The 13,837-nt window shown below is 35.2% G+C and overlaps 1 long non-coding RNA gene across 1 annotated transcript in view; it reads left to right on the top strand.

The window, feature by feature from the left end:
* LOC136854235 (uncharacterized) overlaps nucleotides 1-13,837 on the top strand; it is a 1,096,131-nt gene that overhangs the window by 932,637 nt on the left and 149,657 nt on the right. The gene's annotated exons all lie outside the window — the stretch shown is intronic.

Genomic DNA, 13,837 nt, shown 5'->3' with positions numbered 1-13,837 from the left:
TTATGAGGTTAAGGACAGGAATTTGGAATGTGATTTGGAAGTTAAGGACAGGGATTTGGAATATGAATGGAAGTTAAGGACATGAATATTTGGAATGTGCTTGCAAAGTTAAAGACGGATTTTTAATGTGATTGGGAGGTTAAGGACACGAATTTCGAGTATAATTGGGAAGTTAAGGAAAGGAATTCTGATTGTGACTGGGAGGCTAAGGACAGGGATTTGGATTGTGATTGGGAGGCTAAGGACAGGGATTTGGATTGTGATTGGAGAGGTTAAGGACAGGGATTTGGATTGTGATTGTGAGGTCAAATACGGTGGTTTTCATTGTGATTGTGAGATAAGGGACAGGGATCTGAAATGTGATTGTGATATCAAGGACAATTTTTTTTAAGTTGAATGTGATTGTGATGTTAATGCCAGTGATTGGGACGTTAAAGGTAGGAATTTTGAATGTGAAGTTAAAGACAGAGATTACGAATGTGATTGTGAGACTAAGGACAGGGACTTTGAATGTGATTGAGAGGTTAAGGACCAGGACCTTCAACGTGATTGTACGATTAAAGGCGTGTTATAATAATAATAATAATAATAATAATAATAATAATAATAATAATAATAATAATAAAATCTTTTAAAATCTATCCCGAGTGAAATTCTAAGTAAGTTGTATATTAACGTTATTGTATTAAACAGATCTCCAGTTTAAAAAGAGTTAGTTCGTTTGTTGATGTTAGGGAAACCCGAGTAATTATTCAATAACTCCTGATGAGGTAATATAACCAATAAATTACCGATAAAGCTTGATTTGTCGAAACGCCCATGAGTGCAATTTTACTTTAAAAAACTACTATTTTGTTCCTTCGCCAAGTCAAAAAACAGCTTGCATTATTTTTTTTTTCAGTGCGTTGTTCCATTCACGTTTTCATCAGGTTACGTATCGTATTGTTACAATATACCGATTACATTATCAGAACTGACGGAAAAAGTAAAAAAGATAACAATAGAGATTATTATGACGTTGATCAGTAACAATATATTACATATCTTTATTCTCGTACAAAAACAATAAAGAATCGGTGATTTTTATAACCATCCTGATGGCTCCAATCATTCCCGGGAAATGGCGCCTTATTTGGGAAGATGTTTCATGTCTGTCTTGAAGAAGAAGAAGAAGAAGAGGTGGAGGGAGGAGGAGGAGGAGGAGGAGGAGGGGGTAAGAAGAAGAAGAAGAGGGGGAGAAGGACACTGGGAAGAAGAAGAAGAGGAGGAGGAGGACACGGGGAAGAAGAAGAAGAAGAAGAAGAAGAAGAAGAAGAAGAAATAAAAAAGAAACAGAAAGATGAAGAAAAACCGCCATTGCTTTTGTCGTCAGCTATGGCAACAATGGCTAGAAATAAAGGCGCATTATTTAGATTCAGATTCTCAACGATTATCATTATTAATTATTCAGAATATCAGTGGAAAGGGATTATGTAGATAGGCGTTGGTTTGGGGTTCAAGGAATATTAAGAAGGGAAATTAAAGGAAGTTTTTTTTTATATATTTTCGTTCGTAACGGAGCTACATCCGATTACTGTCATTGTGACGATTGTCATGATTGTAGTGTTGATTATTAGTGGTGCTATTCGTGTTTTTTTCTCTTCTTCTTCTTCTTCTTCTTCTTCTTCTTCTTCTTCTTCTTCTTCTTCTTCTTCTTCTTCTTCTTTCTTCATTATTATTTATTATTATTATTATTATTATTATTATTATTATTATTATTATTTATTGTAAAGGTACCTAGTAATGCTATTCGTTTTCTTCTTCTTCTTCTTCTTCTTCTTCTTCTTCTTCTTCTTCTTCTTCTTCTTCTTCTTCTTCTTCTTCTTATTATTATTATTATTATTATTATTATTATTATTATTTTATTATTATTATTATTATTATTATTATTATTATTGTTAAGTTACTTAGTAATGCTATTCGTTTTTTCTTCTTCTTCTTCTTCTTCTTCTTCTTCTTCTTCTTCTTCTTCTTCTTCTTCTTCTTATTATTATTATTATTATTATTATTATTATTATTATTATTATTATTATTATTATTATTATAATGATAGTAACATTGATGACATCCTCTCCAGTAAATGAGTGACGTACACTGATAAACCATAATGTATTTCCAATTGTAAAGATAAACACAAACTACACTTTGGGTTCCACTCGTGATAAAGCGTATTCAGCTGAACATTAGGCTAATGCCCTCATATCATGACCTGACCAAAAAAAAGTGCTCTTCATTGACACAGTCAAGTGGTAAGTACTTCCAAATAGAAAGAGGAAATAAATGAAGAAAAAAGAGGCAAAGTGAGGAGGAAGAGAGGAAAGAGGCAAAGTGGCAAATACGCAAAAACTGGAGGAGGAGGAGGAGGAGGAGGAGGAGGAGGAGGAGGAGGAGGAGGAGGAGGAGGAGGAGGAGGCAACAATAGTAATCAAGAGTGGCAAATACTTCCAATTAAAAAGAGGAAATAAAAAAGAAAAAAGAGCCAAAGTATGAAGAAGAAGAAGAAAGAGGAGGAGGAGGAGAGGCAACAATAGCAATCAAGGAGGAAATAAAGGAAATAAAAAAGAAAAAGGAGGAGAAGAAGGAGGAGGAGGAGGAGGAGGAGGAGGAGTGAGGCAATAATAGCCTCTCTCCCGCAATCGCTGCTTCGCCATCAAGGCCGGAGCCCAAGGGACACATGACTGTAAAATGGAAACTCTTTCTTAATGACTTGGATCTTAACATGCCTTCATTTCTTTGCTGGCCATTCCCCTTCCTGGGATGTTTCCCACCCTTTTGTGTGTGTGTTTATTTATTTGATTGTGCAGAGGGATAGATAGATAGATAGATAGATAGATACTCGTGCCGTGGTTGCGTTTTTAGATAGATAGAAAGATGCTCGTTCCATGGTTGTGTTTACGTTGAATTTGACAGTCACGCAAATAAGTGTTAGTATTTCGTAAAATCTACTGGTCACTTTTTTTCCAGACACTTATGTGATTGTAATAGCCACAATGCCCTCTTCACTTCTCGAATTGGCCCCACTTTTCGGGTAGGCTCGTCACTACAAAGCCTTGGATCCAAATGCAAGAATGTGATGTCATTCTGATGTCCATAGCAGGATCCGAACCCGCTTCCAGATCATCAGAACTGTTTGGTTACACGCAAGAAGTTTGTTTTCTTCTTTCGACGTAATTGCGCTGCCAGAAAGAAGACATTAGAAGAAATAAAAATTACAATTTGTGTTCGTGAAATCCTTGCTGCCCAGACTGTTTGTTAGTGGCAGTAAAAGGGAAACGCGTTTAGGCTGCTAGGATTGGATTAAGTATCTAATTGCGTTTGGTTTAGCCTTGATTTATATGAGACTTGAATTTTGCCCATGGTTGAGCCTTGGTAAGTCTCAAAGTCGAAATCATGCCCATGATTTGACCTTGATGTGCATAAGACTTGAATCGTGCCCGGGATTTTATCAATAAAAATTTTGTCCATGGGTTAGCTCTGAACCTTGATTTTTATGAGACTAGAATCTTTCCCGTGGTCTAACCTTCAGCCTTGATTTCCATGAGACTTGAATCTTTCTCGTGGTTGAGCCTTGAACCTTGATTTTTATGAGACTTGAATCTTTCCCGTGGTTTAGCCTTGAGCCTTGATTCTCTAAGAATCGAATCTTGCCCATGGTTTAGCCTTGAACCTCGATTTCTGTGAGACTTGAACGTTATCCATGACTAGCCTTATTTTTATGTCCCCGCACTAGAAGATACCAATATTCAGTGTAGACAAATAAACTGGTAACTCACAATGAAAAGGTAGATGACACAAAGATGAAAATCTAAAATTAAATTCTTGTGATTGGTGTAGAGCCAAAGTACAGAGCTGGGAGTGGCAAGCAACAGCAAGTATCTGTCACGGAAAGATTTACCCATGACAAGTTTCTACAGTCCCTTCTTCTTCCCAGCTTGTTCCCATTTTGAAAAATCTGTACAAATAAAGAGGAAAAATCGGAAATCTTTTGGAAAACACAAGTGTGAAGAATAGTGAATAATGAAGAAACAGAAATAACAACTTATGAAGGAGAATAAACGAACTACTATCAAGGAATGCGATAGTCATTGTTGAGCCGATATGCGCATCTACAAAAAAAAAACTACCCAAGCATCTATCCGTTTCACTCCTATTGGAAGGCATTCATATAACCATAAACGAGGACCCTAACAGCATCCATAGGGTGCCGGGCCAACCCAGATTTCGTCAGTAGAGGAGCGGCGTGCGTGTGTTTTCGCGTTGCCCTTATACGACGGGTGCCTGGTGGGGGGAAAATGGCCCTTATTATCCAGCTCCCTAAGGCCCACGTTTCCTCAGCTGCCTGGCTACCATGCTAGGAGAATTTGCCTTGAAAAAGGGGAGAGTTTTATATATGCAGTATTTCTGTATCAGATACACTCTGGCGCTGCCTTCATTTACGGATCTCTCTCTCTCTCTCTCTCTCTCTCTCTCTCTCTCTCTCTCTCTCTCTCTCTCTCTCTCTCTCTCTCTTCTGACTACTGGCATATTTGCTATCTGTTCTCTAGGTTTGCTTTATGTTTTTATGACTGATTTCTCCAAGCTTATAAGATGACTTATATTATTAATTCAAGAAACAATTTCAAGTACGACAAAAGGAATAATTAAGTATGGACTTTATGCGAAGAAGTAACTCATAGATATGATGTAACTTACTAGAACAAGAACAAGTATTCAGCTATCATTTAAATATAAAGTTCCTTAAGTAAAAAAATGTTTGTTTAAGTGAGAAGGGATAGATAATCCCTGAGTGAACAGATATCCCAAAGTTCTCAAACGCTAAATTCTAGTAGAGTATTTCCTTTGTTTTTGTACAGGTTTATTTCGTATGTTGATATCTGAGATACTGATCGTGTAATGGCTAGTTTATATATATATATTATATATATATATATATATATATATATATATATATATATATATATATATATATATATATATATAATGTAATGTATGTTTATGAAATAGGAGAACACATAACGAATACTTACTTAGAACAGAAATAAATATATTATGCTTAGAACAAAAATACGTGTATATATATATATATATATATATATATATATATATATATATATATATATATATATTATAAAATATAATAAAATATATATACTGTGTGTACATATACATAAAGCAAGACTACAAGAGATTAACATTTGTGTGTGTGAGAGAGAGAGAGAGAAAGTCTACGGATTCCGAGCGCCGTGTTTCATTATCTAATGTCGCGCACATAGTAAGGTTCATTTACCCAAAGCAGCCCAATTCAGCAGATGGCCAATTTGGGAAGTCAGATTAGCATAATACACCATCCGTTTCTGCTACTGATGGGGGCTGCCCCAGTGCTGCCTCTGTCAGTTGCGCTGTTTATGCTGATTTAGTGCCCTGGCGCTGGTGGTGGTTGTTCTTGTTGCTTCTGTTCCTGTTGCTCTTGTCGTTGTTGTTGTTTCTTCTTCTTCTTCTTCTTCTTCGCGGACGAGAGGAGGAGGAACAACAACAACACTTGATGATTTTCGTGACTTGTTGCGTCTTCGATTCGTAGGCGGGATGCGGTCCTTCCTGGACACACGATGTTCCTCGTTTGGTGATGCGTCTTTCTTGAAGTCTCTCTCTCTCTCTCTCTCTCTCTCTCTCTCTCTCTCTCTCTCTCTCTCTCTCTCTCTCTCTTCGTATCGTGGCTTTCTTTGTAAGCTTCTGTATTGGTGTATGGAGTGAGGGGAAGGATATTGGAGTAACTAGTCAAGAAAAAATATTTTATATGTATATATATACATTTGTGTGTGTTTGTGAGTGTTTGTACAGACACACACACACATATATATATATATACAAACATATATATGTATGTATGTATGTATATATATATATATATATATATATATATATATATATATATATATATATATATATATGTATATTTATATATACACACACCTGTTATGTGTGTACTTACACACGTGCATACATACGTACATACATGCTCTTTGGACCAGTAATTTCATGGTTATGAAAACAGAATTTGTTGAAAAAAATATTTACAATTGTCTTTCACATTTCGACATTAAAAACCTCAATAGTTTTCACGCGAACGCAGCATAAATTTAATTATAGTAAGTCATTATAGAAAAATTAGTCAAGACTAACCCCATTGCAAATCATCATTCTGGTTGTTCAAAGAGTTTTTCCTCTTGGGTCGACGAGACACATAAACGTAAAGTGGAGTAGAGAAAGAAAATAAAAGATAGATCAAATGAACCGGATAAAGACAATTAGACTTTAGACATGAGACATTACCGTTGACAGTTGCACAGTATTTATTATCATTACCCAAAGTACAGTTTCTCTCTGTAAAGTAAACTGGCATGAAATGCGACACACTGTCTCAATATCAAATCTGTTTTCAGCATGAGGTATATAACAAGTGAGTATTATTTATTTTTTAATGTTTCTTAAAATTAAATTGTTTGCACTGCTTAGTTCACGACGTGTGATCTGCTAACTGTGATATGCAGTCATAAGGGTACCTTCGTCATTCTGGTGAAGTTAGAAGTTTACTATGTGTAAGCATTTATTTAGCCAGATACAAGTTTAAGCTCACGCACTTTTCACACACACACACACACACACACACACACACACACACATATATATATATATATATATATATATATATATATATATATATATATATATATATATATATATATATATATATATATATATAAAATGTTTAAGTATATATATTATTTATGTGTATATACGTATGTATGTATGTATGTATGTATGTATGTATACATACATACATACATACAAACATATGTATAACATGTTTAAGAATATATATTATTCACTTTTTGCTTATAACATAAAGATTAAATTTTTTATAACAATTTGTTTTTTCAACAGTGGTAGGAAACCACATTGACACGCCTAGCCTTGTCACAAGAACGTCGGCTTTCCCTAGAGAGAGAGAGAGAGAGAGAGAGAGAGAGAGAGAGAGAGAGAGAGAGAGAGAGAGAGAGAGAGATCCGCCGGCAGGAGTTATCTTCTCGTGGCCTGAGTGACGATACCGTCGCCTGTCTGCGGAAGCGGCGTCGTTGATCCCTTCATTTGAATTTACGGCACATTTGATTGGCTGCCCCTGTTTAGTGCCAGGCAAGAGTCGGGTTATTACGCCATTTATAGGCCATTCTCTGTGCTGTAGCCTTCTTTATCATAATAAGATAACAAGGATGGCATAGGAAGAGTGGTTTTACTCGCCCCGTTCTGTTTTTCTTATTTTTGTCTTAATTGGTCAAAATAGGCTTGCTTGGATAGACGGTGTTTTGCGTCAATTGTATGAATCCTATTTATTGTTCCAGTTACGTTGCCTGTGACGCAGTGATGTGTTTTTATTGTTCCAAATTCGTTGCTTATGACGTCATGATGTGTATTGTTCCAAATTCGTTGCCTATGACGTAATGGTGTGTATTGTTCAGATACGTTGCCTATGGCGTAGTGTGTATTTATTGTTCCATATAAGTTGTCTGTGATGTAACGATGTATATTCATTGTTCCAGATACGTTGCCTATGACTTAGTGATGTGTATTTATTGTTCCATATAAGTTGTCTGTGACGTGACGATGTATATTTATTGTTCCAGATACGTTGCCTATGACTTAGTGATGTGTATTTATTGTTCCATATAAGTTGTCTGTGACGTGACGATGTATATTTATTGTTCCAGATACGTTGCCTATGACTTAGTGATGCGTATTTATTGTTTACTTTGCCTATGACACAATGATGTATATTTGTTGTTCCAAATACGTTGCCTATGACTTAGTGATGCGTATTTATTGTTCCAAATACTTTGCCTATGACACAATGATGTATATTCGTTGTTCCAAATACGTCGACTATGACATAGTGATGCGTATTTATTGTTCCAAGTACTTTGCTTAAGACACAATGGTGTATATTTGTTGTCCCAAATACGTTGCCTATGACTTAGTGATGCGTATTTATTGTTCCAAATAATTTGCCTGTGACACAATGATGTATATTCGTTGTTCCAAATACGTCGACTATGACGTATCTTATGTTCAGACTCAGACAGATAAGTCCCTCATGCTTTGCTCCTCCCTAAGAAACAAAGAGAAAGAAAAGCTATTCATCAACTTTTTCTTCTTGTTCTTTCCTTCCCTTGTCATTTTTTCTTCTTCATTTTTTTTATGAAGATCTGACCCTCATCCCTATACCCTGACACCCCCACCCCCACCCCCACCCCCACCCTACGAGACGAACCTACTTCACTTTCTCCACCATCTGTTGCCATCGATATTAACTCAGCCCCATGTTACCCTCTCTGTCTTTCCCCCTCCTCCTCCTCCTCCTCCTCCTCCTCCTCCTCCTCCTCCTCCTCCTCCTCCTCCTCCTCCTCCTCCTCCTCCTCAACTAATATCTTTGCTAACAAAGAAAAGGCCAGGAGATGGGGAAGGAAAGCCTTCGGAAATGTAACTACAAACGTCTCGTGGTCGCCATGTTTATTGAATGTATTCAGCAAATTTCAGCATTGAAATCTGTATAAACTCAAAGATAGCAGGCTCTTCATCATACTGTTTATATATATATATATATATATATATATATATATATATATATATATATATATATATATATATATATATATATGTATGTATATATATATATGTATGTATGTATATGTATATATAGGCGTGGGTGGAAGAAACCATGTTACTTGCGTGTCACATTCCTCCTTCGTTGATTTCGAAAGTACAGATATTTACGCAAAAATATTGTCCGGGTGTCTTCACGTTGACAGCACTGCAACGTGTCGGTTGAATTAACATCTTGTTTATATTTCCTGTCACATAATGTATTCAGTTTTCCTGGCGTGACTATTCTCCAGAGTCAAAATTTGTCAACATAGTGTATATAATATAATAAGTCATTAAATAGATTAATAGAAGTGCGTCATTTCTGTAACTTCTTTGCAATATTTTGTATTCCTGCACGTTCTGAAGATGCTGAAGGGTAAGGGAATTGCAGAAATACAGATCTTACCTTTGTAACTTTAATTTACTTGTAACGCCCTTTTAAATATCACAGATTCTTGTTAGTTGAATTTTACAGGTTTGAATTCAAATGAAGGGAAATTGAAGTACATTCATAAAATAAATTTTCTAAACAGTTGAACCTTGTAGCAAATAAAGTATCTGCCTTTTAACAACACCAAAAAGAAAGATAAATGTTATAGGCAGGGGAAAATATGTACTTAAAAAACAGATTTTTTTTTTACCTTATGCCCCATTAAAGATAAAATTACCTGTTAAGTTCGGTTCTGTATTCCAGAAACTTTATTCGCAAACTGTTCACTCCAGCTTTTTCACTTTTCATTAAATATAAGATATTTGAAAGTGAAGGAATTAGTTATTGTGGCGAAGTATATAATATTTTTTTTAATTTGATGAATTTTTTATGAGACTTTTTCACCAAATTGGAAGGACTATTTTACTTTGCTAGTGGAAATGCTTGCATTCATCTGTTATTACCGCTCTTTTTTTTTTTTTTTTTACTTTTTCCTCCTCAGGGTAAAATTTACTTCTTTTTCTTATATTCTCCAAACCTCAATGCAGTGGGGTCCATCTCATCTCTAAGTAAATTAAACGTTTTCCAGATTTTTGTTTCTCATTTTGGTCACTGTTGCTCCCGTGAAGAGACTTATAAATAACATTATATATATATATATATATATATATATATATATATATATATATATATATACATATATATATATATATATATATATATATATATATATATATATATATATATATATATATATATATATATATATATATATATATATATATATATATATATAGTTTTATTTCCCATTAGGATATTTCTTCCATTTTCTTCTCCTTCATTTCCCCAACCACCACTGACTGTCCCTCTCACCTCCCCCCCGGTACCTCCCTCTGAACGCATCCCCCACCCATTCCCTCCCCTCCCTCCCCCTTGATGGTTTGCCACCCCAATATGAGCAATGACACAGTCCCCCCTTGGGATGTGTTGGTAATGAAAACAGCTGAACGGAAGAAAACGGATGAGTTTGCACATTTTTTTTTTTTTTTTTATTCACGCCATTTATTTATCGCACATGGCGTTTGAGGTTTTGTTGCCTTTGCTTTTCGGCTGCCGTAGTCCTTTATTTCGTTATTCAGTTGTTTATCATCCGTGTGTTTATTTTAGCTTCGCCTTTCGTTTATTCGTGTATTTATTTAAGAATGTTTTTTTTTTATCTGCATTGACCCCTCTTATTTTTAATAGTTACTTGGCTTTGTCTTGTTCTGTTAAATATTAATTTTTTTAATCTCTCTCTCTCTCTCTCTCTCTCTCTCTCTCTCTCTCTCTCTCTCTCTCTCTCTCTCTCTCTCTCTCAGCGTATGAAGACTTTAAAAGAAATTCGACTTCAAAACGTAAGAAATTAAAAAAGCAGTGTAAAATGTGTATATATATATATATATATATATATATATATATATATATATATATATATATATATCAATTTTATAAATAAATATATATAATATATATCACTACGAAAAATAACTAATGGGAAAAAGGTAAGAATATCTTGGCTGATTCTAAACCTGGTACATAATATATTCAGAAAAAATATATATATATATATATATATATATATATATATATATATATATATATATATATATATATATATATATATATATATATATATATATTTCTGTATATTTTTTTTTTTGCCTCTGTAAAAAATTCATGTTTTATGTATAATTCACGTGTGCAACATTGCTGATATTTGAATTTTTCAATGAAAAGAAAAAATTTTGAAGAATGTTTATAGGTAATTCTCAAGTCGTAAATTACATTTCTAGTGAAGAGAAATGTAAAAGTTATTTCCTGAAGATTAAGTGTGAAAAAACCAACAAATGGAAGATTAGTGAATGAATGAATGAATAAATGAATGAATAAGGCATCGAAGTAAAATTCTTGGCCTTTTGATGCTTGAAAAAAATCATATTAAATGTGTATTTTGAAATCTAAGCGGTCAAAGGCAACAAAAATAAAAATTATTATATGAATAGACAGTTGACCCTTTTATATTAGCTATTTTTAACGGTACTCGAAAAAATGGTTCTGTGCCATTATTATTATTATTATTGTTATTATTATTATTATTATTATTATTATTATTATTATTATTATTATTAATGTTTTGTTGTTATTATTATTATTATTATTATTATTATTATTATTATTATTATTATTATTATTATTATTATTATTATTATTATTATTATTATTATTATTATTATTATTAATGTTGTTGTCATTATTATTATTATTATTATTATTATTATTATTATTATTATAATTATTAAAAGATAAACCCTATTCATATGGTACAAGCCCACAGATGGCACTGACTTGAAATTCAAGCTTCCAAAGAATATGGCGTCCATTTGAATGAAGTAACAGAAGGTAACAGGAAGTACACAGAGAAGAGATCAGTCATTAAAAAAAGAAAAAATAAAATAACATTAATCGACATCAATCATTAGGAGTGCTGGGAGTTTCACGCTGCTATAACCTCGCGGCAAGTTCATGAGAGCCATTATGCTTTGTCATGAGGACGCAGAAGGTACGACAAAGCCCTCTTAATTGGGGCTCCTTTGTCTCGCATTCTTCGGGGGGCGGGGGGCGGGGGGGCACGCCCAAAGCCGCCCGTTATGATAACGTCATAATCACGTCATTCGACAAAGCATATACACGCCGGGGTAATCGTCGTAATCGTTCTGTGATTCTCTTGCGCGAACTGTACGTATCTGTTCTCACCGCCGTTCTTTTCTAGCGGTTAATGTGGTCGTCTCGACTCACTTATTTCAGTTGATTATGTCCTCTTTATTCAGTTTTATTTTCATTTAATATGGTGCTATTTATTCACTCCTATTTCAGTTAATGCTGTCCTCTGTATTCAGTTATTTCAGTTAATGTCCTCTTTATTCACTTTTATTTAAGTTAACGTGGTCATCTTTCTTCACTTTTATTTAAGTTAACGTGGTTATCTTTCTTCACTTTTATTTCAGTTAATGTGGTCCTCTTTATTCACTTTTATTTCATTTAATATGGTGCTATTTATTCACTCCTATTTCAGTTAATGCTGTCCTCTGTATTCACTTATTTCAGTTAATGTCCTCTTTATTCACTTTTATTTAAGTTAATGTGATCCTCTTTATTCACTTTTATTCCAGTTAATGTGGCTCTCTTGATTCACTGCTATTACAGTTGATAAGGTCCTTTTTGTTCACTTGCATTTCAGTAATATGGTCCTCTTTATTCACTTTTCTTTAAGTTAGTGTCTGTTCACTTTTTTTCAGTTAATATATTCCTCTTAATTTCTCTTATTTAAGTTAATGTGGTCCCCTCTTCATTTCGATTTCAGTTAATGTTGTCCTCATTATTCACTTTTATTTCAGTAAATAATGTGGTCCTCTTTATTCACTTATTTCGGTTAATGTGTCCCCTTTATTCACTTTTTTTTTCAATAACACGGTCGTCTTTATTCACTTATTTCGGTTAATGGGTCACCTTTATTCACTTTTATTTCAGTTGATGCGGTGCTCTTTATCCACTTTTATTTCAGTTGATGTGGTCCTCTTTATCCACTTTTATTTCAGTTGGTGTGGTCCTCTTTATCCACTTTTCAGTGAATGTGTCCTCTTTATTCAATTTTATTTCTGTCGGTGCGTTCCTCTTCATTGTTGGTTAATGTTTCAGTCATTCTACGCTGGATTTTGACTCTATTTTTTTTATTCCTTAAGGATCTTCTGGATCTATTTCAATATTTTTTTTTATTCCTTAAGGATCTTCTGGATCTATTTCAATATTTTTTTTATTCCTTAAGGATCTTCTGGATCTATTCCAATCCGGAGCCAAATAGCCTTTTCATTTCCACTTTTCATTTTTTCATTTGTTTAATAAAGACACCAATTGAATACCTCCATCATGTTCTCGTCCAGCCTTTCTCCCTTTTATGTCATTTCGTTACGTTCAATTTACGACCCTTCATTTCCCCCTCCACCCCACCCACCCACTTTCTGCTTTCCCCCCTCCCCGTTTCTGCTTCCCTCTCTGTCCCCTCCTCTTTCTACTACCCCTCCCCTCTGTCCCCACACACCCCCTTTCTGCTTCCCCCTCCCCTCCGTCCCCACACACCCCCTTTCTACTTTCCCCTTCCTCCTCTCACCTTTTCTACTCCCCTCCCCTCCGTTCCCTCCCCATTTGAACTTCCCACCGTCCCCTCCCCTTTCTACTCCCCACCCGTCCCCTCCCCTTTCTACTCCCCTTCCTATCCGTTCCCACCCCCTTTGTACTTCCCCTCCGTCCCCTTCCCCCTTTCTGCTTTCCCTCCTTCCCCTCCCCCTTGGTACTTCCCACTCCGTCCCCTCCCCATTTCTACTCCCCTCCCATCCGTCCCCTCCCCTTACTACTTCCCCTTCGCCCCCTCCCTTTGCTTCCCGCTCCCGCCCTCCCCTTTTTACTTCCACTTCCTTTCCCTCCCCTTTTCTACTTCCCCTCCATCCCTCCCTTTTTTACTTCCACCTCCGTCCCCTTTATACTTCCCCCCGTCCCCTTCTCCTTTGTACTTCCCTCTCCAGCTCCCTCCCCCTCCCCAACCCACCCTCCCATTTCCCCCCCCATTCCAGTAGCTTA

Source organism: Macrobrachium rosenbergii, chromosome 28 (assembly GCF_040412425.1).
Source record: "Macrobrachium rosenbergii isolate ZJJX-2024 chromosome 28, ASM4041242v1, whole genome shotgun sequence".
NCBI classification, from domain to species: domain Eukaryota; kingdom Metazoa; phylum Arthropoda; class Malacostraca; order Decapoda; family Palaemonidae; genus Macrobrachium; species Macrobrachium rosenbergii.
The sequence above is the reverse complement of the archived record's forward strand: the minus strand, read 5'-3'. Positions and strand labels throughout refer to the sequence as shown.